The sequence below is a fragment of the Sphaerodactylus townsendi genome, linkage group LG01, assembly GCF_021028975.2.
Source record: "Sphaerodactylus townsendi isolate TG3544 linkage group LG01, MPM_Stown_v2.3, whole genome shotgun sequence".
Lineage (NCBI taxonomy): Eukaryota > Metazoa > Chordata > Lepidosauria > Squamata > Sphaerodactylidae > Sphaerodactylus > Sphaerodactylus townsendi.
This window is the reverse complement of record NC_059425.1, coordinates 175554107-175580917: the sequence shown is the minus strand read 5'-3', so window position 1 is coordinate 175580917 and position 26811 is coordinate 175554107. Positions and strand designations below refer to the sequence as shown.

The following is a 26811-nucleotide window of genomic DNA, read 5'->3' as shown; positions in this document are numbered from 1 at the left end:
ATACCACCTAAACACAAAAACGTTAGTCCCAGCTAGATGCTGTCTTCTCCCTTCTGTGGTTACTAATTAGAGTCAGATCAGTTCACAAGGAAATGTTCAGAGTTTTCCTTTGAGATGTTTGTGCAGTTTCTCCCACATCTCCTCCTGGTCTTTTTTCCTCTCTAGCAAGTGAAGGCAATAAGCTACATTTCACCCAATCTGTGGGTATGTGTGTTGCAAAGGGTTGAGGGAGAGATGAAAAGGTCAACCACAAGTCACCTCAAAAGGACAACAGAAGGCAAGCTACGGCTGAAAAGCAAGGAGAGCTCCTCTCATGAAGGCTAGTTATCCTAGGTAGAAAAGTGAATCTTAGATGTAAGAGCTGTAAATGTCTATAGCCAGGGGTCTGTAACCTGTGACTCTCCAGATGTTCATGGACTACAAATCCCACCAGCCCCTGCCAGAATAGCCATGCTGGCAGGGGCTGATGGGATTTATAGTCCATGAACATCTGGAAAGCCGCAGGTTGCAGACCCCTGGTCTATAGTATGCCCGCTGCATCGTTAAAAGCATTTCATTCATTCTAGAAGAAAATATAGGAATTTTATTATTACTCCCCAGAATTCCCAATTTTTCTATCAGGAAAAGTAGAAAGAAATGCCTAGGACTAACCCACCCCCCACCCCACCCCGGTGCCTTTTTCTGAATTTTTCAGGCAGTAGGGGGCTTTCATATTCCTACCAACTTGTCAAGGTGAGTGAATGGAAACCATACATACGAGGCAGAAATCCTCTGAAACCCAGTGCTAGGAGACCACATTAGGGGAGGTTTTTAGTCTCTACACTGGTTGGCCACTACGTGAAACAGAATATTGAACTAGATAGAACACTGGGCACCTTCTGTGTTACATGCCAATGCAGAGCAGCAGGAGCCACTGCTGCCTTGCCACAACCCCCTCTGGAAGCCAAGGAATCCAGCAAGATGGATACCAGCCACACTGTGCACAAGTGCAACCCATCACCCCTCCTCCCCAGGACCTGACTGAGGCTGGTCAATTTCCTGCCTTTCACTGGTTAGCAACAATCGTTTGATTCTGGAACCCCCCTAATACAAGGTTTGATCTAGTAATCCATTAGTAAAATGTGATGTCAAGCTATGGGTCCTCTTGGCTCTTCCGAACTCCCATCAGTCATACATTGGGGAAGCTTCTTCTCAAGGTTGCAGAACACATGTGGAGTAATAGCTACATCAATTCAGATGCTGCAAAGAGAAGGGGGTGGAACTGCTCATTTCCTCTTCCGCACTACTCAGCCTCCTAATCCACACAGCAGTTGTAGTGGTTATAAGCTTCAACTGGTACGAAGTGCGGTTCTGAAGCTTAAACTAGTGCAAAATGCATCAGGTAGACTGCTGACAGGAGCTACTGACAGGGACCATATGTTCCCTACTGCAACAACAACAGTGTGCTTCCAAGGCCAATTCAAAGTGCTGGCTGTAACCCATAAAGCTCTTCACAGCATTGAAGCAGGTCATCTAAGGCCCACTTACTCCCATACAAATCTGCCTATTTAGTAAGGTCATCTAGGGAGGGTTACCTCTCTATTCCTTTGTGAGGACTCAAGAGCCTTTTCAGTGGCTGCACCGAGACTCTGGAATGCCCTCCACAGAGATGTTCAGTTTGCTGCCTCTCTGATCATCATGTCTCTCTGGTATCTGCACACACACAGTTTCAGCTGTTAAAGTCCATTTCCAAGGGTGAAGCAGCAAAAGTTCTCAAATTCTCAGTGGTAAGTCCCAGAATAATCCAAGAGCACAACTCCAAAGGTTCAAGCCAAGGCCAAGACAGAGCAAACAATTCAGAGCAGGAAGCACAAGGTCAGTAGCAATGAAATGTGTCGCTTCCAAGCAGCAACATACTTCCAGATGGTTCTGGTGGGTTTTCAGGGCTGTGTGGCCATGGTCTGGTGGATCTTGTTCCTAATGTTTCACTGCATCTTCAGAGGTGTATCACAGAGGGAAGAATGTAACAGACTTCCCTCTGTGATACACCTCTGAAGATGTCAGCCACAGATGCAGGCAAAATGTTAGGAACAAGATCCACCAGACCATGGCCACACAGCCCGGAAAACCCACCAGAACCAGTTAAATCAGGCCGTGAAAGCCTTCGACAATACTTCCAGATGCTTATAAACACTGCTATTCAGACAGTCTGTAACACTGTGCACCTGGCAGCTGCCTCAGACCTGCTCCTGGCAAACATTCTTCCTCCAGTGCTGGGCTTGTGCCAGACTGCCAGACCTGCACTTCATCTCCTATTCTGTAAAATATGTTTTAAAATTATATACCCATGGACAGTGCTGTTGTACAGACTGTTTGGATTGTTTCTAGTTGGATGTTTAAATGCTATAACTGTTATTAAGTTCTGTGCTGGTGGCAACAGATGACCTCTTGGAAACCTTTTATTAAAGTTGCTGCCTTAAATAAATGCATTACAACCTGTGGCAGCAGCTTCAAGATGACAAAAACCTGAGAAGATATTTACTGGTCACTCAGATGGGCTGGAAGACAGAGAGTTATCTGGATAACTTTGAGCTTCTAGTCTCTGAATGAGTGAAGTAATCAGAACTCGACACAGTACTTGGAAGTGATGTTAGATGATGCTACCAAGGGATTTTACCTGCAGATTCCCACTACACAGCAAGGATCCTACAAACAACTCTGTAAGCACCTGAAAGGCCATTATGAGGGTGGTCTTATTCTTCTGAAATACAGAAAAGAAGCAAGTAGGCTCTGAGAAGGCCATCTGATAGAGCTCTTACTGTTCCTCCCAACCTGATCATTTATTTATTTTTATTTATTTATTTATTTATACTTTGGGCTTCTAGGACTAGCCTCCCATCCCAAAGGAGGGCTCAGGTGATTATACAGCAGATAATAAATACAATTTTAAAACATCATAAATAGGCTAAAACTTATAAAAGCAGCGAAAACTAGCTAAACATTAGCATTTAAATGTAAAATAAATATAGGCATAGGTGTAGGTGGCGCCCGGTGCCTAATATTAGAAATTCTTCCACCCCCCTCAGGGAGAAGCGGTAGAGTCCTAGATAGGAATGTTATAGGCCCAGGATGTAGAGGCCGGTGGAAGGGCCAGCGAAAGAGGCCAGCTGGAAGGGGCCAGCGGAAGGGCCAGCGGAAGAGACCAGCGGAAGGGGGGGCAACCCATTCCATCAAAGGCTGGGACTCTCCAAAGGCCCGGCGGAACAGCTCCGTCTTGCAGGCCCTGCGGAACTCACCAAGGTCCCGCAGGGCCCGAACAGCTGGTGGGAGAGCGTTCCACCAGGCCGGGGCCAGGGCTGTAAAGGAGGCCAGCCGCATCATCGAGGGGCCGCATCATCGAGGGGCCGGGGACCACCAGTAGATTGGCCTCTACCGAACGAAGAGGCCGTGTGGGAACATATGGGGTGATGCGGTCTCGAAGATACGAGGATCTCGAAGATTTACACAAAGCTGATCCTGCCCAACCAGATTTGTAGCTGGCAAGACAGCACAGAAAGACTTAGAACCACTATAGGCCAAGAATGAATCTTGTGGGAAAAGTCACTTTATAATTGTATTAACAAGAGAGTTTCATGGCCTGCTTCTTTTTAAAAAAGCCGTTTTAGGCAAACAAATGGGACTTTATTGTGTGGAATATAAAGCAGAAATGGACATTTTGCTAATAGTCTCTTCTCTTAATTCTAAACCCTGTTTCCAGGAACCAGGAATTAAAATAAATTATTTTTAAAATTAAAAATCTTTTTAAAATTGGATTTTTTTATTTAAAAATGATTTTTTTAATTTAAACTGGATTTTTCAAAAATAAAATGCTTTTTTGAGGAAAAATCTAACTAAAGATAGTTTTCTGTTCAAGATATATTATAGTCCAAAAGTTATTCACATTGCAATAAGGATTAGTTTTTAACTATGTAGCATGAAGCTGTACGTTCATGCAATGTTTAATTTTTTTGGTAAATGAATTCCATTATTCTATTCCCAATGTTTTCTTTAAAATCTTTTGGGTAGTTTTTCCATCTAGAAGATATTACCACAGATGTTTGGTTTTACATTTCTCAGAACTGTGAATTAGTGACTGCAGAGTTAACATGTTTCTTCACAGTAAATATTTTATAAAATAAACATACAGTTGAGAAAAAGACCTTGTTCCTTTGAAAATCTATGTACACAGAATCAACCACTTACTTCTTTAGTGCTACGTTTATAGATCTGGACAAGAAGCTCAGCATGTGGAAGAAGGGACAAGCAGTAAAAATGAAAGTGAGACCTTTTGAGTAGAATACTCCATAAATCTGAAATGTGTGTGTGTGCGCGTGCGGCCTGAAGTTTATCATAGTATTTTCTCCTTGGAGGAGAAAACCTATAATGGCAGGCTAAAAGGGGAGGATGTTTGGGAATATTTTAATGAAGTTCCTGTAGCTATGGGTAAAGCAGGCATGAAGGCAAAATGCAAACCCTGCAACAAAGAAATGAAGGCCTTATAAGATGAATGAAACATCATCATGGAAGCACTTTGATGAAGATGACAAAAGGAAGGTGTTTGAAGAGGCAGGATCTTCAGGTTGGTAAAAGTTTTGATTTCATCGTGTTTCTTAAAAGAATGTCCAGGGAAACTGGCAAATTTGAGCAGAATACATTTGCCGCTATTACTGTATGTTGTCATTTTGATATAGTTGTTATGAAGAAATAAAGAGCTGTGTGGAGAAATGGCTCCCCCCTCCCTTTTTTTCTTTTGCCTCCCCTTCTCCAACCAGGTACCAGAGATTTGGAGGACTTAGAAATCCCAGAGAAACATCAGGAAATGCTACCTGACCTAGGGGGAAATGATATCTTGACCCAGCCTGACCTGGTCAAAGGAGGGTGGAGTCTGGGATCTGATACATTGTTGGAGTGAAGGGGTGAGACGCTCTTCTCCTTCTGCTGGAGTGCAAGATATACTTATACTTCCTTGAATTACTGTTTTCCTGTCTCCATATGTCAATGAAATGTTGGTTATCCATCATAACAAACATTGTTTTCAGAAACATCTATCCATTTCAGGTCTATTCCAACCTCCCAGCAGGCACCAACTTTCAAGCAGAAAGTCTATGAGCTTATCAATAAGATGTTCAGATCAAATGTCTAAGAAAAAGATTAATAGAGGCATATAATTTGAAAACTTGTATACACAATTATATATGACCAAAAAGCTTTCACTTTTGAGAGAAACATTTAAGAAAAATATGCAATAAGGAAAGGTTTGTTTGGAATAAAAAGACACACAAATGTCTCAGCATGCCAACTGCACCTTTAGTGTCTCCTGTAAAAGCCAATTAGGATGTGAAAACCCAAAAGAACAATAATTTTAAATTATACAAAGATATGATTAACAACCGAGGGAAAATCAAAATCATGGCAAGAAGTTAATGAAAAGAAAAAATATTAAATATCCAAATAGCTGCAAGATAAGGAAAATTTTAAAGGTAACAGCAGGTGTCCTTAGAGAGCACCAAGAATGGTTTTTGTAAATAACAGGAGCAAGAACCATTTATGTTTCTACCTGGAAAACAGGAAATATCTCCTCCTGAGAGATTTGGGAGGACAAAACAAGAGAATACTACTGAATGGCGAAAAAAACCAGTTTTGGAAACAGAAGACCTGTACATGAATTTAAAGAAAAATGTGAATCCAGTTCTAGATATTATAAGATGTAGCGTTATTTAATCCAAAATACAGCTGGTATGATTTCAACATATAAGTGTATAAACACAGTTGTATTTTTTTACAATTACTAATATTGATAAGCAATTCTAAACCAAGTTATAATAAGATAGTCAAAAAGACTTGCCAACTTTTACATCAAAATGCTATTACTTCTTATCGTAAATTGTTTTTTTAAAATTCCTTCAGTATTATTGATAACTAATGCAGATCCATATACTTCTATTCTGTGTTTTTTCTACTTTCTGTTGTTACAGTGTTATGGTTTGTAAAAAAACAAACTACATCAAAAAATCAGTCAATATATTTTCGAAGGCTTTCACGGTCGGAATCACTTGGGTGCTGTGTGGTTTCCGGGCTGTATGGCTGTGTTCTAGCAGCATTCTCTCCTGACGTTTCGCCTGCATCTGTGGCTGGCATCTTCAGAGGATCTGATGTAGGGAAAGCAAGTGGAGTATATATCTGTTGGAGTGTCCAGGGTGGGTGGAGAAACCTTGTCTGTGAGTAACAAAGAAGGCAACCAGGTCAATAGTTGAGGGCATCTGAATAGAAGTATGAGTAACAATGAAGACTATAGCCTGGGAGTATCACTGGAGATAGCAAGGTCACTGGTGGGAGCATCTGAATAGAAGTATCCTGGCCTTTGTTTCTTTTGTCTATGGTCATTCTGTGTTTGTGTGGAGCTGGTTAGACACTGTCTTGACTCTAGTATTTTTCAACACTGGCAGCCAAGTTCTGTTCATTTTCATAGTTTCTTCCTTCCTGTTAAAATTGTCCATGTGCTTATGGATTTCAATTGCTTCTCTGTGTAGTCTGACGTAGTGGCTTTCAGAGTGGTCCAGAATTTCTTATTCAACAGATGCTACGTTCAGCAAAGGATAAGAGGGACCCTTTAGCTACTGCAGGAGTCTATCGCATACCATGCAGCTGTGGACAAGTCTACATAGGAACCACCAAACGCAGTGCACAGACACGTATCAAAGAACACGAAAGGCACTGCAGACTATTTCAGCCAGAAAAATCAGCAATAGCAGAACACATGATAAACCAACCTGGACATAGAATATTATTTGAAAAAACAGAAATTCTGGACCAACTTCCAAGGAATTCTTGTGCCTTTCAGTCCATATTCACTCTGAATCGGTGTTGTTTCAAAGTAAAAGATACACCTTTCATTTTTTCCCACAAAACATAATATTTTTCTGTGTTAATATTTCAGTTACGAGGGTATATTATTTTCTCATGCACAAAATTCAAATATGGATTTCTTTTAGAATATTTATATCCCTACTGGCAATTTTCAATCTTGTATCAAAATGTTGCTGCAGGATTTGATCTCTAATCTTCTTCTTCATAAAATGAACCATAGTGTCTCTTGGGAATTTATTTTCTAGACATTATCAACTTTCATCTCCATATCTTCCTCTGAAACATCCAAAAAAAAATCAGCCAAGACTATTACTATCCTGGGTCTAATATCTTCATCTGAGAGCTGTTCTTGAGGTAGAAAATACGCAATGACACCAAAAACTGTAATTTTCCTTCAAAATTCATGGAAATGTTTAGTATTCTAATGTCTTAGGTTCTAATCCTATTTTCTTTCAATATCTTTTAAAAGCTTTAAAAGGAACAATACAGGTGTGAGTTATTCAATATGCAAAGGGGGAAGGTGTATCTATACGAGAAATGAAATATTCTGCATCATCATGTCAAAATGTGATTTCAAGTACTGGATGTGTAGTACTCTGAATCAGTTACTTATGTCAACACTGACATTTGGGGGGGGGGGATTCTTTTACCCCAAGATACACTGGAATATACTATGCCTAAATTTCTTTTTTATAGGCTGCAATCTTATAGATACTTGCCTGGGAATGAGGCACACTTGAACACAGTGGGGCTTACTTTTGAGTAAATATATATAGAACTATCATTCACATGTTCATCATAAATGGTAAGAAAGCTTTTTCTTACTGGTGATTGCTCTTCAAAATAAAATCTTTTCAAAGCTAATTATTTTGCATGATCGTTTTCTGGTAAATAAGCATCCAAGCTTACATTCTGTGCTGTTTTGTAATCTAAAATCATTTTTACAACCTTTCTGGTCTAGACATGAAAAGGCCTGGAAAAAGGCCGGGCGGGGGGAATCAGGGGAAACGGTCACATCCACAGAACTTCTTTGCAACTCTCAACAGAATTTTTTTTAATGTAAATTTAGATGAATGCTGGGAACACTCCAATGTCCGTTTTTCTTAGAAATAAGGAAAATGCTTTTAAGATTTTACCCATTTAATGCAAAAAGTGTACTTTTTTATTTTGCATATTAATTAAAATTTACACAACATTTATCTCCCAAACACTTTCTAATTCGATGTATCTTTATAAAACCAAACTATTTAACAATTTTTTTCTGAACATACCTCTTTTCAAAATCTGAAATACTGGTCTAGGACGGTTTTTTATGAACAGATTTCTGATATGTACCCTCTTTATTCAGGTGTTTACAGGTTCTTATACCTTTTTCTCCAAGTTTAAAACATAGAACCAGAAAAACCCATCCCTTTCACAAATTACCTTTCAGAAATCAACCTCAATGCGTTAACAAAAGCTCATGTTTCTTTTAGCAGATCATAAGCAATCAGTTCACTATGATTTAAAAAATACAGAACATTTAAGAAATGTTTTCTGAAATTTAGAGCCAGTCCTTTCTCCTTAAAAACTGCATATATCCATGCTGCTGCAAAAATGTTACATTTCCAGAATGAAAAATCAGACCAATGAAATGAAATGGGTAGCGGTGATGAGCTTTGTCAAGATGATAACAAGAGAACTCTTGCTCTGAACACAATAGGAAAACCCACGCCATTTCCTTGAAATGTAAACATCTCACTACAAGCATTCTGGCTCATTCGTTGCCAAAATTTGTCACCACCACCCCGCCAACTCTAGTTTGCAGTAGCAGAAAGAGCAAAGGGCTCTAACAGGTAGTCGTAGTACTGTACCTGCTTAGGCAGGACAAGATAGAGACTGACCTCCCAGATTTCTCCACGGTGCTGCAACCATTTACACATCTCACCCAAACAGAATCAACAGCAACAGATAGAGGCAGGACCAAATGCAAACCTTTCCCTTCTCCATTTCAGTCACCTCTACTGTTGCAAGAAACTGCTGCACTGGGTGCCCACCCACCTTACTGGGCAGTATTTTATTTTAATTCATCTGTACACCACTAACCCTAACCGGGACCCCAAATGGCTTACATCACTCACCCCTTCTCCATTTTATCCACACAACGCTGTAAGATAGGTTAGACTGAATGTGTGTGATTGGCCCAATGTCACTCAGGGAGCATCTATGGCAGGCCGGGTCACCCAGATTCTAGCCCAAAGCTCAAATCACATCACCAGGCTGGCTCTCCTATTTGCCATTACTGAGCAGCTGAGTACTTTTGGGAGACACTGTATTATCATAACCAGATAAAGGATATACACCGTCCATTACAAGGGATGTCCAGAGTCCAGCATTCCATTCCAATGCCCCCCTGCCACCATTTCCCAAGTCTCCATGGACTTGGGAAATGGGGGTGGGATGTGGAAGAGCACTGGAACCTAATGCTGGAGCCCAGCATTCAGTCCAACTGCCCCCACCCCCCGTCCCTGTAGACTTGGGAAACAGAAGCAAAGTGCTCTCCTGTCGCCATTTCCCAAATCCCCGTGACTTGGGAAATGACAGTGGGATGGAAGAGAACTTGAACTGAATGCTGACCTCAGCATTTCGTTCAAGTGCCCCCTGCCACCCCTGTGGACTTGGGAAACAGCAGTGAAGGGAGAACAGCTGAATGCTGGACTCCCCATGGACTTGGGAAACACTTGCAAGGGAGTGGGGGAGAGAGAGAATGTTCAGCTTGGCACAGCCAAGCTCAGCAATCAGTTCTCCCCGTCACGGCTTCTCAAGTCCTCATCACTGAGGGATGAAGAAAACTGAATTCTGAACTAGTCACCCCCAAGCTCAGCAGTCAGTTGAAGTTCTCCCCCACGGTGTTCAGACTTGAGAAGCCACAGCAGGGAGAACCTGAAAATTTCAGGTTCGGATTTTAAAACCCTGAAAGTTTTTGGTGAAAACTTAATAAAGCCAGCATGAATCAGCTTTATTTGGCTTTATTTTGGGGTTTTAAAAACCCAAACCTGAAATTTACCAAATAAAAATAATTGCGCTCGCCCCTACTCCATAATGCCAACCACAGACACTGGCCTGATTACATCACTTGCTACAGCACCCTTCTGCCAAAGGATGCAGTTGCTGCTGCCATCCTGTCCATTTTGTAATGCCTGACAAGCGTTGACTTGGATGCCCAAGTTGCTGCTTTGCATATGTCTTCCATTGAGGCATTTGTCTGGAAGGCTGCCATGCAAGATACACTTCTGGTAGAATGTGCCATGATAGCTTCAGGTCAGACAAGGCCTTGTGATGAGGAGGCTACTGATATGAACTCTTTTCAGACACCTGCTACAAGTAGCTCTAGAAACCTTTTTGCCCTGCACTACTAGGCAATATGCTATGAACAAGGTCTCTGAATGTATGGTTGGTTTAGCTCTTCTAGTGTACATATGCAAGTCCTTCCGCATATACAGAGAATGCTAGAGGGTTTTTTTTCCTTTGGGGCATGACGGAATAGGACAGAAAAATGATAGGAATACTTCCGGTGCTTTCAGGACAGAAGGATGATAGAAATACTTCCTGTGCCTTGAGGGTGACTGAATTCACTTTAGACACAAATGTAGGATCTGGATCTATGGGAGATGCACAATCCCTGGAGAAAAATAGTGTTCCCAAAATTAGATATTCTTCTTGCTAAAGTAATTCACACTATGAACAGTATTTTAAGTGTCAGAAATATGAAAAACACCTCTCACAGTGGCTCAATGGTTTATTCAGAGACTGTAGCACACGTAACATCCATAGTGGGAACCTTGGAATTGCTGGTGGATTAGATAATGATGCACCCTTATGGAAACTTTAATGGCTAGGTGCCTGGAAATGGGAAAACTAACTATACTCAGGTCTACAGAAACCAGGGCTGCTACTTGTTTATGTATATTGTTTGGTCTATAACACTGAGACAAACCATCCTTTCAGAATCAAAGTATCTGGAGAAGACTTGCTGACTTGGTTGACATGGTTTCTGCCTACATCATATCGCATTTGCTTTCCACATGTAGTCAAAGAGACAATATATAGATGAACTACATACAGGTAACACAGTGTGAACAAGCTGCTCTGAAAAACTTTGAGCTAGCAACATCTGCTATTTAGTTTTAAAGTGTTTAGATCAGGGGTAGGGAACCTGCGGCTCTCCAGATGTTCAGGAACTACAATTCCCATCAGCCCCTACCAGCATGGCCAATTGGCCATGCTGACAGAGGCTTTGATAAGGGTGTAAGTTCCCTGAGCATCTGAAGAGCCGCTGTTCATGGACTGGCTTAGCTCGCAACCAGCCTAATCTGGATAGCCCAGGCTAGCCTGATCTCATCAGATCTCAGAAGCTAAGCTGGGTTTACCCTGGCAGGTACGGGCTGGAGATAAACAAGGAACGCCAGGGTCGTGACACAGAGGCAGGAAAAGGCAAACCACCTATGTCTCTTGGAAACCCCTTTAGAGGTTGCCATATGTCAGCTATGACTTGAAGACAAAAAAAGATGCAACCATCAGGGTTAGACACCATCTAGCCGCTCTCTGAGATCTGTTGTCCCATGGAGCTGAAGAATTTGTGTACTCTCTGAAAAGAACTGAAGAGGGTGGGCACTCCCCTTCCATTCAGGGGTGGAAGGAACAATTTCGTTCCTGCCTCTTAGGATGCTATCCGCATCCCAAACCATAAATGACCTGGAAGTAGGGGTGGGTAGCATGGTAGCCAAGTTTGCAGATGATACCAAATTATGTAGGGTGGTGAGAACCACAAAGGATTGCGAAGAGCTCCAAGTGGACTTTGATAAATTAGATGAGTGGGCTGAAAAATGGCAAATGCAGTTCAATGTAGCAAAATGTAAAGTGATGCACATAGGGGCAAAAAATCCAAACTTCACATACACGCTACAAGGGTCAGTGTTATCAGTCACAGACCAGGAAAGGGATTTGAGTGTCTTAGTTGATAGTTCCATGGGAATGTCAACTCAATGCATGGCAGCTGTGAAAAAGGCAAACTCTATGCTGGGGATAATTAGGAAAGGAGTTGATAATAAAACTGCAAAGATTGTCATGCCCTTATAAAAAACAGTGGTGCAATCGCACTTGGAGTACTGTGTTCAGTTCTGGTTGCCACATCTCAAAAAGGATATCAAAGAGATAGCAAAAGTGCAGAGAAGGGCAACAAGGATGATTGAGGGATTGGAGCACCTTCCTTATGAGGAGAGGCTGCAGCGTTTGGGACTCTTTAGTTTGGAGAGGAGACGTCTGAGGGGGGATAGGATTGAAGTCTATAAAATTATGCATGGGGTAGAAAATGTTGACAGAGAGAAATTTTTCTCTCTTTCTCACAATACTAGAACCAGGGGGCACACATTGAAAATGCTGGGGGGAAGAATTAGGACTAATAAAAGGAAACACTTCTTCACGCAACGTGTGATTGGTATTTGGAATATGCTGCCACAGGAGGTGGTGATGGCCACTAACCTGGATAGCTTTAAAAGGGGCTTGGACAGATTTATGGAGGAGAAGTCGATCTATGGCTACCAATTTTGATCCTCCTTGATCTGAGATTGCAAATGCCTTAGCAGACCAGGTGCTCAGGAGCAGCAGCAGCAGCAGGCCATTGCTTTCACATCCTGCATGTGAGCTCCCAAAGGCACCTGGTGGGCCACTGCGAGTAGCAGAGTGCTGGACTAGATTAACTCTGGTCTGATCCAGCAGGCTAGTTCTTATGTTCTTAAAAAGAAATGCTTCCTAACAAGTCAACTGTAGAACTCGTTGTCAGGGAAGCTAGTGATGGCCATGAGGACAGATAGTTTTAAAACGGATTGAGGTTCACGGAGAATTCCATCTATGGTTACTAATTATAGTGACTGAAGAGAACCTCCACATTCAGAGACAGTAATCCGCTGAACTCCAGTACTGGAAGGTATAAGTAAAGAAGGGTCTTGGTCTCTGCTCTCTCTTTGTTTGCCCTCCAGGGCAACTGACTGCTCCATCTATGAAACAGCATGCTGAACTAGATGGAGCAGTGGTCTGACCCAACAGACTCTTACATATTTAAACCAGAAAGGAGAGGTAGACAAGAACATAATTTCAAGAAGGAATGCTTGTTACTCCTTCAATGGAAATTGCCACAAGCTCAAATGACAAGGAACACCATGGAAGACAGGCTTTCTCAACCAATACAGTAGTAGAGAAGCCAGAGTCAATACACTTTCTGAGGAAGGAAGTGCAGACTATAAAGGCCCTGTACCTACAAATGAAAAATCACATCTGTCTGAAGTACACAGCTAGTCCTAGAGCAGGGGTCTTCAAACTATGGCCCTCCAGATGTTCATGGACTACAATTCCCATCAGCCCCTGCCAGCATGGCAAAGTGGTAGGGCTGATGGGAATTGTAGTCTATGAACATCCGGAGGGCCATAGTTTGAAGGCCCCTGTCCTAGAGACTGAGAGAACAGGCCAAAAAAGAAACATCCCCTAAAATGCATATGCTGGCTTAAAAACAGGCAGTGTAAATTGCAAGCATACTGGAGTCTCATTCAGTCAGATGGAAAAAACTAACAGCAGTTACTCCACTATGACTGCTGTAATGTGTGAGAGTAACCCCATGCATGTCTATGTCCTCAACCCAGCCAAGGATATAAACTACTAATTTGCCAGAAGAATGAACAGTCCAAGACCATGAGCTATAAATCTCATACTTCAGTATTTTGACTTACCAATCTAATTGAAACAGTTAGTCAAAAGTTACTATAGCAACATTTGTACAGAGTCAAATTTGTGACAAATACTGATGCAAGATCCTCAGATATATATTTAAAACATCATCTGTCCTACAGAGTTCAAATTCTAGCAATATCTTTTCTGTTTATTTTTCAGTTCTCAATATTTTCAGATCAACTTTGATCCAATGAAGCAATGAAACACTTGGTTTCTCAGTTCTAATATCCCTGAGCATGCTAGCCAAATAGTTAAGACACTGCAACAGATTTACTTGTCATAGTAACTTGTTGCAGAAAAAAATAGAAGATTTTGACACCTTACACACAGTCCAATTTGCTGTATCTACTTCAGAGGAGCACACAATGTAGATCAAAACAAAATGCATACAGTATATAAGAATTCAGGTGCTATGCCAGTGGTTCTCAACCTTCCTAATGCCCTTTAATACAGTTCCTCATGTTGTGGTGACTCCCAACCCTAACATTTATCCATTTTACAGATGGAGAACACTGATGCAGAGTCTTAGGCGACCACTGTGAAAGGGTCGTTCGACTCCCAGGTTCAGAACCACTATGCTATGCCAAAGAGAGAGGGAGAGTCAAGGTAAAATAACCCCACCACAAATTCACCCATCAAATTATATAAGCTTTTGTAGAGCAAAAATGAAAATCATATGCTATACCATGTCTGAGTTTCTTTTGGAAAAGTCAGCATACGGTATAATCAGTGGTGTTAAATAGAGCCTTTCTCTGAACGTATAGCTATACACATAAACACACTTACTATGTCCATTTAAATTAACACCAATGTACTACTGCAAGTCAGGAAAAGGTAACAGATAGAATGAACAATATAATCCCCCTATGTTAAAAAAAACAAACAGAGGGTTATGAGCAAAGGCACCTGTTTTGTGGGCTGTCTGGCCACGGTCTGGTAATTTTTCTCCGCATCTATGGCTAGCATCTTCGCACCTCACAGTGACTTGCCCCCAAAGATGCCAGCTGCAGACGTGCACAAAATGTTAGGAGCAAAAACCACCTGACCGCAGGATGGAAAAACCACAACAACCAGTCGATTCTGGTCGTGAAAGCCTTCGACAATACACCTGTCAGACCCAATATGCTAGCAGATGTATTCCACAGTAAACATTCATGGGCTGGAGTCCAGGCCACCAGATGCACCGCGTTACTCTCCCTTGGCAGAAAGCAACACGGCATGAGCCACCACTGAGTACAAAGAATGTAAACACCGGGACCCAGAGGCCTTTACGGAGCCAGACCGAAGGAAGGCACACGCGCTGCCAGCCGACATGCTCAAGAGAACCACTTCGTGCATCTAATGAATGTAGTCACCCCACACACACACACACCAGAGAAAAACATCTTTATACATAATATATCCGTTCCATCTTTAATGCGCCAGAATATTCCAGTTATTTTGGATGCTGAAAAAGCAAGGGGAGGACCCTCATTGAAACCGACTGAAATGCAATTGCCTCTCCCCGCTCCTCCCTCCGCACCCGAGGCACTGACAGCCGCCTCGGTGCAGAGGAGGGAAGCGCCATTTCCCGCCCCTTCGGCTGCTCTCCTCGGGGCTCCGACACTCTCGGCCTTTCCTTCCTTCCTCACCCCCCACCCCCACCCCCACCCCACCCCCGCCGCCCCTGAACGGGCGTTTCCGCGCTCCGCAGCATCTCTCTCCGTTATACGCTCTCACCTTTCGGGCTGGTCGCTCCAAGCAAGGAGGGGGCGGGATCTGTGTGGGAACAGACGGGCGCGGCTCTTGGCCCCATCCACTTCATTCACCAAAGGGGGGGAGAGGGCCCGGAGCGCACGCTCCCCTCGTCAGCTGAAAGGGCGGTTCCCTCCACCGACGGAGGGAGAGGCCGGCGCAGGTGTCCGTCAAGGGCCCGCAGCCCCGCCCCGCCGTTCAACAAGAACAGGCGGCTAAGCAGCCCGGCTCCGCCCTCCGCCCGTGACGAGCTCCTCGCCCAGCCAATTACCAGCGACGGCTACGCCAGTGGCTCGCGGGCGCCCGCCGATGCCGCCAGCGGGGCCCTCGTTGGCGCGCTGAGGTGTCTGTCATCTCTCGGCTCCGTTCCCCCCTCCCTTCGTCTCCTCCCCCGCAATCTCTCGAAGCAAAAGAACACGCTTTTTTACAGGGGGAAACGCGCACGCCAGCCCGCGCGCTCAAGCGACCACTCCCTTAAAGGGGTCCTCGCCACCGGTTTAAAGCCGAAGGACAAAAAAATTAAAAAAAACATCCGCCGCCGCCCCCTTCCCTTTAAAAGAAAAAGCGGCGCTAACGACTGCGAAATAATAACGGTCTCTGTGCGGGGAACCGCCACGCCGGGCACTGACCTGTTTGAATAAACAATGAAGGCTACGTCCGGCGCCGGCCGGGATGGGGACCGAACGAACGACCCGCCCTCGAGAAAACCGGGAAGGAAAGGCCGGGGGCGCCAGCACCAGGGTGCGCGCGCCGCCAACGTACTCAGCCCCTGACGGGACCCGCCATCTTGGAGTTTTCGGATGGAAAGTCACGTGGTACAAACCACGTTTTTTTTTTTTCTTTTGCTCCCAGCAGCCAATCAAGAAACGGGGCTATTAATAGAATCGTTTGCTTCGCGCGTTCTCTGCCTCCCCCTTCCCATTTCTTTTCCGCCGGAAGTGGAGCGAGGATGAGTCCTTGGTTGCCTGGGACGTGTTGAGGAAAGCAGGAGGTGCCCACCTGGAGTCCTCGCGACGGTTCTCACATTTCGCACGTCGAGGAAAAGCGATGCCGGATCAGCCTGGCCCTTTTGCTCTGTTTGTCACGCACGCTGTGTAGGAAGCGCTACCTGCTGTGATTTCACAACTGCGGCTGTGATACTCCGGGGGTGCTACTCGGTTTATTGGGAATAAAACGCATACAGATGCCTGGTCGTTTCGCACCAGGGGGTTTCATGGGGGAACGCGTTTGATGGAGCAGCTGCAGTACTAACGCACTGTGAAAGCAAACCTCTCCGAGCAGCTGCGGTACTAACACACTGAACGTGAAAGGAAACCTCTTAAGCACACTGAGACTGACTTCGACAGGATGAGTGTGCAAAATACCTTTCCCGTTCTATTTTAATGCTATTACAGATTGCAGCAAAAATCTTGCACCCTGCACAAAATGGTCTTTTCCTCCCCCCTTTTGTTTTGTGTACGTACATGTTTCATACCATCTCCCCCCTTAGCATCCTCTCAGAAGAAGACATCTGGTGAAATCTAAAACGTGCTTACTGGTTTGGTTATTCAACAAATCGAATAAAATGTGTTGATATGTAATTTACCAACATCACAGTATATTTACTTACTCATGCAACATGATATTGTTGCCCATAAAACAAGAGGTAAGCAAGGGTTCAAATCCCTCCACCCCCATGCACACACTGCTAGTAGAATACCCATTTTCCCAGTGACACACAAGGGTGAAATAAATGTCATTCCACTAACAGGAAGCAGCAAGCACTACAACCCAAGGAAGTGTGTGTGGAGAATCTTTCTCCTTGTCCACTATCCTAGAAGAGAAAGGTTCCCGGCACACTTTTGGCTCCATGCTGTGTGAGGAGGGAAACCTTTTTTGCTTTAAGGGCTACTCAAAACCAGCTACCTTCTCCCCTTTAAAATAGCAGAAATAGCCAGCAGAACCAAGTGAAGTATAAATCCATTCCCTTTCCTGCACAGCCCTGAGCCAAATTGAGGCTGCACAAGCATGCAGTTTTGCATTATCTTGATAGACCAAGACACACAATCTTTGTTTTGTCTGAGCATTCCTATGACCAAGAGTGGAAGCCACAAAACCAAGTAATAGAATGAGCTATCTATTAGCACTAAGGAGGCACTGTGAGAGGGAATAGGAGAGCAACCACCCTTGGACAGAAAGCTGTACAAGACCAAGCTATTTTCTGGGATTCTGACTGACAAATCCCCTGGTGTGTTGGAAAAGAACCACTCAGATGGATGTGGCAAGTATAAGTTCATTACGCTGAGAGCCAGCATGGTGTAGTGGTTAAGAGCAGGTGGGTTCTAATCGGGAGAACCAGGTTTGATTCCCCACTCCTCCACCTGAGTGGCAGAGGCTTATCTGGTTAACCAGATGTGTTTCTGCACTCCTTCATTCCTGCTGGGTGACCTTAGGCTAGTCACAGTTCTTTGGAAATGTCTCAGCCCCACCTACCTCACAAGGTATCTGTTGTGGGGAGAGGAGGAGAAAGGAGCTTGTAAGCCTCTTTGAGTCTCCTTACAGGAGAGAAAGGTGGGATATAAAAGCAAATTCTTCTTAAAACAAACTGAAAAAGAATAAATAATTTCTGATTCCCTCATAAAACTGTGTGCTACAAACTGGAGAACCACTGCTTGTCACTGTAGACAATTCTGACCTTCACAGACCAGCGATCTGACTCTTTGTAAGGAAGCTTCATCTATCTATGTGTACATTTATATATGTGCATGCACACAGAATTAATGTTCTGTATCATAGTCCTGCTTGGTTCTGCACTATTGCCCAAATATCACAAGGTCAAGCTTCTCCCATGAAGATGCCATGTGACAGGTTACTGGTCTTCTCTGTCTCTCACAGTCATTCTCTCTCATGTAGCTCAGCATTCTCCGTCTATCACCCATCCAATGTAATCACAGCTGTCTTCCCGGGTTTCTTTTCTGTTTCTTTTCCTAGTCCATGGGACAAACGAGATGTAGGCATCAGGCAAGATAGCAAAACTGAAAGGTGTATGTCTATGTATTATGTGTTGATGTAATTACTCATTCTGATTGGTAGTTTGATCTTTTAACTATCATCTACTGCCATCCTCTCCGTGGGCCTAGTGTGCTACCCTGCTACTCCACATCCATCCTGAGGCAGGAAGGGGTGGGGGAGAGATTTGCATAGAGCTTTCCAAAGTGCCTGGCCCCACACTTCAAATTCCCCTACAGGTGTGGCATGGCTTTATTGACCACTGCTGGTAGCAATACCCACCAGCCTAACTGACCTGAAATGAGAAGATGCTGTTCTATGAGCTGGTGGTAGGGTTTTCAGGCAGTAAACACAAATTAACATGCATCCTTATTGGCTTACTGGAAGTGGCAAAGGGTAGCTCTAGAAATTATCAGAAACTCTATAAGAGTTTCCAGCCATTCGTAGAACTACCTATGTCACGTTCAGTTTTATACCTCAAGTGACATGACGCCGCAGGCCAGCATTGTAGCCCTCTTCCATATACCCACCCACTTCCTTCCCACGAAGGTTAAAAAATGAAAAACTGAAATGTTGATGACCCACTCTAGAGAAATAATGAATGAATTTGTTTACTTGTAAAGAGAAATTTATACCTCAGAGAACCTGGATAAAGAAAAAAGAATAATATTTTTTCCTGAAAAACATACCCAAATTAACAAAAGAAGATACATTTTTAAAGTGGATTTCTAAGGGCTGCCGGCACTGTAGTGGTTGACCACTAATGGTGCCACTAGTCAAGTCAAGCAAGCCTTTATTGGCTTAAACAACAGTACAACAATAGTAAAAAAAACTGATGTAAAAAAACCATATACAGTACAGAAAATAAATGTTAAGTGGAGGGAAATCTACTGACATTTAGTAATTTCCAGGAGAAGGTCTGCCACTATCATACAGACAGAAGGATCAGGATTGTCCAGCAAGTAGTGCCACTAGTCTCTAAAATGTTGTGGCAGGAACTGGGAGACAGATATATCTCAGAGAAGCAGGGTCTCAGAAGCCATGACTGCTGTGGTGTCCTCAGCAACCGCAACATTGCATCTCATACAGATCACAAGGAGCAACAGCAGGGCTGTGATGGAAAGGGCAGAGCCAACCATGGGCTGGCAGGTCCAGGGACCCAGCCCTGTGCATGTCATAACAAATGGGAAAGAAGGAACAGGGCCATGGATCAAGGTGCCATCTCCTCAGTACATACTGCACACATGCACGCACACATACACACACACAACTGGAGATTTGAACCTGAGGCTCCCAGATCCTCGTGTGACACTCTAACCACCACTATAGCAGTTCATTCAGCCAAACCACCTATTGGCCCATCTCCCCTTCACATAGCTGTAGCAAAAAAATTGGGGGGGGGGGGTGATGAAAGGTCATCCTTGAGGGTGCTGCTAGGCCCTGCTGTGTTTGGCAGACAACCATTATGGGACCTGCACAGCCACCCAAGAGCCCGTTCTCTTGGAGTATCCCCAGGCAACCCTCAGGAGGAGTTACAGATGGAATGAGGAGGAGGTGGGGCATGGAGCTCCACCCAGAACCAAAGAGATGGTGACACAGTTGTGGTACAAGCATGGTGAGGTCTGATGGCTCAAGTTGCCACCCCTCTGGGGCCATGGGGAGATGGACCAAGCCTTCCCTGGGAAAGCATGCTTTAAATGGGGTGGAGTCATAGGTGGAACTTGGAAAGACTGGCTAGATGCAACACTTCATTCCAGGATGCAGGCTGGGACAGCAGAGTGTGTGTGGCGGTGGGGAGGATGACACTACCCACACACTGAGATCTCCCTGCTGAATCATCACCTGCAGGAAAGCAAAACAGCAACACATCCAAGAGTCAAGAGTGCCTTGCTGGGTGCAACCACGTCCACTGCGGTCCACCAGGGAATGCATTATATGGCCCATGGGCAAAACTCCGTAGATAACATCCTCCCTCCACCCCCAGTAGAGAATGGCACTATCCAAACCCTGCTTACTTGTCCTGCTCAGCAGTATCCACTTCAGTAGCTGCTGCACAGGGCTCTGTTCCTGCAACAGAATTAGTTCAAGAGTTATGTGGCAACCTACTCTATTTTGAAAAGAAGGAGCTTTCCTCCCCTTCCCCCAACAAAGCACTCTGTTGCAAGGAGACTGCCAAAGGAATGAGCTTACAGCCCACTGCAGAACTGAAAACTTGGGCCCCTACCAGAGGAGTATTGTGTGTGGGGGGGGGGGATGGCACCCAGGGACAACACCTCCTCCAGGTGCCCTACATCCCCCATGTTCAGAGGCAGGGCTTGGGAGTGGCTTGGACGTGCACCACAGTGGCAGGCCAGCTAGGTCCCTCCGACGAGCCGGGTTGGCATGGGGGAGAAGGAGGGTGGGGGCGACATTGCTCCTTCCACCATTGCACCCTGGGTCATCTCCCCCCCTGTTCCTGTAGGCAGTATGCCCCTGCCCCCTCCCCACAGCAGCTATCTCAGAGTACTGCCCATACACCAATACCCCTTGTGTGTGAGGGGCCATGCTGGTGGGAGGCTGTGGCTTTGGCTGCCCCCACTTGATTGTAACACCGCTGAGCTCAGGTACGAGAGGTGATATTGCCAGGGTTTTGCTCCAAGCTACAAACAAGGGGACTGGGAAAGAAGGTTTGGAAGCCAGGGCCCTGCATAGCTGCCCCTTTGGGTCCTGGCTCTAGAGACGGGGTACTTCTTAGTGTTGTTGACCAAGTGGGTCATGTGTCTGGTGTGCAGTCCCAAGAAGGCATGACAGTTGAGACTCACAAGCGAGGGGTGACACTTTATTCAAATAAAGGGAACTCCAACAAGCAAAAAGGCGGGGCACATCTGCTCTTTGGCAGCCAAACCTCTCATACAAAGAAGTGAGTAATATTGTTACATGTGCAGAACATTCTTCTACAGTTCCAGTCATCCCACATCAACACTCCCAGGCTACTTTCCATCCTATCTCTTGTTTTTCTGAAATGCCAGGCAAGAAATGTATCTCTTCTGCACTTGCTTCAAGATGCTTTCAACCAATACTGTATGCAACATTGCCAGGTCCCCTGACCACCAGCAGGAGATGGGAGGAAGGATTACCAAATCCAGGTTCTGAAACTCCTGGAGATTTGGGGACAGAGGATGGGGAAGATGGGGACCTCGGTGAGGGGCAATGCTATGAAGTCCACCTTCCAAAGCATCCGTTTTCTCCAGTAGTTGGAGATAAGTTGTAATGGGGGGGGGGGGTGTCCTGAAAGGCAACAGGTATATTTGGAATATATAATCCTGTCAAGCAAAGTAACGGGCAGAAGCGTGGATTGTGCGGCACATCAAATTAGAATAGTTATCTGTCAAAAGACCAGCTGTTTTACCTCAGAAGTTCATGAAAACATAAGCAGAATTTTACTTAAACTGAGAGAGAGAGAGATACATTGTATACACAGTATCACATAATAGTTACATGCACAGCTAATGGTTTGTTACAGTTTGGTTGCGTTACAATATCTTTTAGTCTAGTCAGAGCACTTTATATATCATTTGGTTTACAGAGCAGTATACAGAGCATTTTTCTTTTAGTTAGTCAGTCAGGGAGTCTTCTAGTGTGTGTGTGAGGGAACAGAACCCTACCAACGGATTTTAACTGTCACTTTTAGAATGTCCATGCAGCTTCCCAGAATTCCATGCTGCTCTTGCTGCTGCTGCATGCAAAGCAAGGCTGGAAATTCCAACAGGTCTCAGGTCCCACCAGGAGGTTGGCATCCCTAAATATCACCCTTCACAGAAGTAGCTATGTTAAGAATTTTCACCTTTTCTTTGCGAATGGCGGGTTTACACTCTGTGAATGCTCAAGGGTTAAGCTCAAACTGCTCTGACAAATAGTCTGATGGGAAAAAAGAGTTAGTTTCCAAGTTGAAGAAGTGTGCAATAAAATCATTGGTATGATAATGAAGCAACCCAAGAAGTTGAATGGGAGAAGAAACGGGCTGGGGCATGTATGCAATAGCAGCCAGTTGCCAAATCCAGGTTCGAAAACCCCTTGAAATTTGGGGATGGAACCTGGGGAGGACAGGGATGAGGCTGTCAGTTTATTTAAATTGTTGTCTTCTAGTTTTTTAAAAAATAATTGTTGCTTAATTTTTACATTAACTACCCTGAGTTTTGCAAGGAAGAAAGGTGGCTAATAAATGTTTTAAATAAATGAATAAACATGCATACAAACATGATATATAAACATAAATAATAAACAATAATCATAAACAAAAATAAATAAACATAAACATGAATAAACATAAACATAAATAAATGAATAAACAAACAAATGAATAAACATCCCGTAGCCCAAATGGCGCATCTCCTAGGAATATTTCAAGAAAATGACATGAAGAAGGCGGTACTGAAACCTGTTCTCCATGTATGCTGTGGCCCTAATGCAAACTGGGCACCCACAAGTCCAAGGACAGCGCTGGACTCGAAGCCATCCTAACCAGCAAGGTTGCCTCAGGGCAGTCACCTTCTCTCAACCAAACATCCCTAAGGGTTGCCAGTTTTTAAACTCATCCCTTTCATATCAGTTTGATCTGCCACAAATGCGAGGTGGCATTACATACTTCCATGACATAAAAACCATCAGCTGCCCACTTCCGCACGGCCCCTATTAAATAACTAGGACATTTTATTTCTGGTCAGGCGGCAACCCTAAAATCAGAGTTGTTGTGGGGACAAAATGCAAGAAGGGAGAAATACGTATAGCTATCTGTGTATGCCATTAAAGGTTCAATTGATTGTACAGCTATCTGAAGGAAGCAAGAGATACTGCAGCCTAAATTTTCTGAGTAGACTGGAAATTAATTGTACTTAAAAAAAAAAAGCCTATTGGAGGAGATGTCCAACTTTTAAGTGAAACCTGTCAGCTCCACTCCTCTTTTGTACAAAGATGCGTCAAGAATATTTATTTATTTATTTATTTATTTATTTTATTTTTATAATTTCGGTTCAGGTTTGCCTGGTGGGGGGCTGTGGGGTGCCCCCTGATGGCCAGCAAGTTATATTGCGCAAGTTTCATTTAGAACTTCGGCGCTTATTACTAACTCCTTGGGAACTTGACGCGCGAAAAATTAGTTTCCGCTTGCCTAGAAGTAATACGGTAGTTATCGTTCCCAACAGCGGGACGAAGCTGGCGGCAAGTCTCCCGTTTCAAAGGACCTAAGCCCCGCCCCTTCCCTCTCTAGAGGGTCGGTCAAAAGATTATCAAGTAGGATTTCAGTTGCTCTTTCGTCTCTTCAAGTATCAAGCAAGGGCAACTTGGAAATAAACAGCAATGCAATTACATAGCCAAAGCTGTCACGTTTAAATGCTCCTTGTCTTGCATTGCTTTGGAATCGTTACCAAAACTCTGTGAAGTAAATTAAGCTGAGAGATAGTGACTGACCCAAGGTCACGCAGCAAGCTTCCATAGGAGAGGCCCAGGGGGATTTGAACCAGAGTTTCCCAGATCCTAGTCCAACACTCTTATCCTACACCACACTGACTGTCAAGCTACCCCTTTCAATGACAATAAAACAGGAGACCAGAAGCTCCTTAAAGTCTAACAGACTTCATTTCTGGTGAAGGAAAGTCTGACTTAAGAAAATTATGCTGGAATAAATGTTTGTTTCGTACTTGTACATCGGACTCCTGCTGAATTTTAATTTGCATTGCTTCATTGCGTTGGAACAGATCTATTCTAATAACCTGGATGTTGGAATAAATTTGCACTAATCTTTAGGAAGAGGAAGACTAGCTGTATCTTAAGGAGTCACTGGACTCCTGTTATCTTGTTTACTCTGCATGGAAGACTCTTCAGGGCTTCAGGTGGAGGTCTTTCACCTTCCCTTATACTTTCCTGCAAAGACTATGCTTGTAGCAAAATGAAGTGAAAAGCTTCAATGGATGACTGAGGAAACTCTTAACATTGCTAAAAATTAATGAGATACAAAGTAAAAGGCAACAGAAATTGAATCAAAAGTCTAAAAGCAGCATTCCAGCAACTCTCATGTAGGCACAGAGACAGAGCTCAATCCAGATGTGGGGTCCCGAATGCCCTGAGGAAGCAGCAGAAGGGTGCATGTGAACCCATGTGATTCCTCTGCTGGCACAAGGGGCACCTGAGCCAGCAGAGGGGGGCTAAGGCTCTGGCGGGCAGCCACCCTTCAGCTCTGTGGCAGTGAAAGCCAGAAGGGCGGGTCACTGTGGGATGTGTTGGCATCCCAATCAGACACTAGCATAGGGGATGCAGATTGGGGCATTCCCACGGATAGAGCCAACATTACTCAGCTTTCAACCCAGTTTTGCAGCTGATCGAACCGCAGCCTGAGTTCTGGACTTATGCCAGCCTATGGAGGGCTCTTAGAGGTGGGGTTTGGGGGGGCTTTTTCTGTCTCCTCACGCTGCCTGGGGATCTGGATTGGACTGAGAGAGAACTATTATAATAATATAATACAATATAATATACAGTATAAAGAGATATAAAGAACAACAAAAAGGAAGAACGATAGAGCTGTTCCACAAGATACAAGAAATCAAAGGGAAATTTAGAGTGCAGTTAAGCATACTAAAAGATGAACATGGAAATACATTAACTGAACCGAACAAACTAAAGAAAAGGTGGGAGCAATACCTCGAAAAACTATAAAGAAGAAACTAAAGGATGACATATTCTGAGAAAAATAATTCAATAAGAACCTACTGTTTCAGAAAGTGAAATGAAAGTGAAATCGCCAGGAGTAAATGGGATATCCATAGAGCTATTCCAAGCCACATAAATGGAGCCCATCAAAACCTTAACAAGAATATGCCAACAAATATGGAAAACAAAAACAATGACCCACAGACTGAAAATGGTTAATTTACATTGTAATTAAAAAAAGGAGATGTCAAAAACTGCAGCAACTATCTGGCCATTGCATTAATTTCTCACATGAGTGAAGTGATATTCAAAATTTTACAACAAAGACTGTTACCTTACATGGAATAAGAAATGCCAGATGCTCAAGATGGATTCAGAAAAGTAAGAAGCACTAGAGATCATATTGTAAATTTACATTGGTTACTGGAGCATAGGAGAGAATTTCAGGAGAAAATCACCTTGGGTTACATATATTACAGCAAAGGTTTTGACTATGTGCATCATGTAATGGTATGATTAGTTACAAAAGACATGGGTGTGCCACAACATCAGATTATTTTGATGTGCAACCTTTACTCTGGACAAGAAGATAGGAAAGAATATGGACAATAGAATGGTTTCCAGTTGGCAAAGGTGTCAGGCAAGGATGCATCTTGTCTCCCTATGTCTTCAATCTATATGCAGAACAAATCATAAAGAAAGTTAGATCAGATTCAGATGAAGCGGTGTGATAAACGAGAAATGTGTTTTCTATTAGGAATGAAGAGATGAGTCATAAGGGAGGATGCTTGTGTCAGGACAAGATAAGACTGCTGGATGACTAGGCTGAAGGGCAAGGTTTGCATGAGATTGTACATATTGAGCATGCTTAATAGGCTAATACATATTAACTTCTCCTCCTGCTCTGATGACAAATTGTATTATAATGAACATACAGGGAAGATATGGGAGGGTGCAACATATGAAGGGGTAACATGTAAATAGGCAGACTGGAAAGCTGTGGCTCTAAATACCCGTAGCCAAAGGGGGAACAGAGAGGGTGTGGCAAATTCGAGAGAAGGGGATAAACGTGCTGTAGATATACTGTTTCGGCAGAGTCTGCCCATGTGGGGATGGCTCCCCTTTCTTTGCAAATAAAGCTACTTAAAACTCTCTGTTGGCTTGATATTTGGTAAAGCAATGTTGGGCACCACAGAAGAAGTGAAAATTGGTGGGGAGGTACGTTAACTATTTGAGATATGTTGATGATACCACATTACTGGCAGAAAATAGTGAAGACTTAAAATGACTGCTGCTGAAAGCTAAAGCAGAACGTGCTAAAAAAGGACTGCAACTGAACATCATGAAGACAAAAGTAATGACTACTGGGGAATTACTCAGCTTTAAGGTGGACAATGAAGAAACCAGAAATGTTCAACACTTTCTATTCCTTGACTCCATCAACAACCAAAAGGGAGACTGCAACCAAGAAATTGGAAGGAGATTGAGACTGGGAATGGCAGCTATGAGGGAGATAGAAAAGATTCTTAAGTGCATAGATGTGTCATTGGCAACCTAGACGAAGTTAACCATTCCACCTATTACAATGCATGGCTGTGAAAGTTGGACAATAAAGAAAGCTGACAGGAAGAAAGCAGATAACTTAGAAATGTGGTGCTGGAGGAGAGTTCTACAGGTACTATGGACCACCAAAAAAGACAAACCAGTGGGTTCTAGATCAAATCAAGCCTGAATGGTTCCTATTGGGTAAACTGAGGCTAT

At 43.7% G+C, this 26811-nt stretch overlaps 1 protein-coding gene across 1 annotated transcript in view; it reads right to left on the bottom strand.

Annotated features, from left to right (window-relative positions):
• Nucleotides 1-16193, bottom strand: part of HDAC4 (histone deacetylase 4) — a 152946-nt gene extending 136753 nt beyond the window's left edge. Inside the window, exon 1 of the mRNA XM_048506175.1 lies at nt 16011-16193. The gene's annotated coding sequence lies outside the window, so the exon portion shown is untranslated. The remainder of the gene's footprint in view (nt 1-16010) is intronic.
• Nucleotides 16194-26811: the final 10618 nt, after the last annotated feature.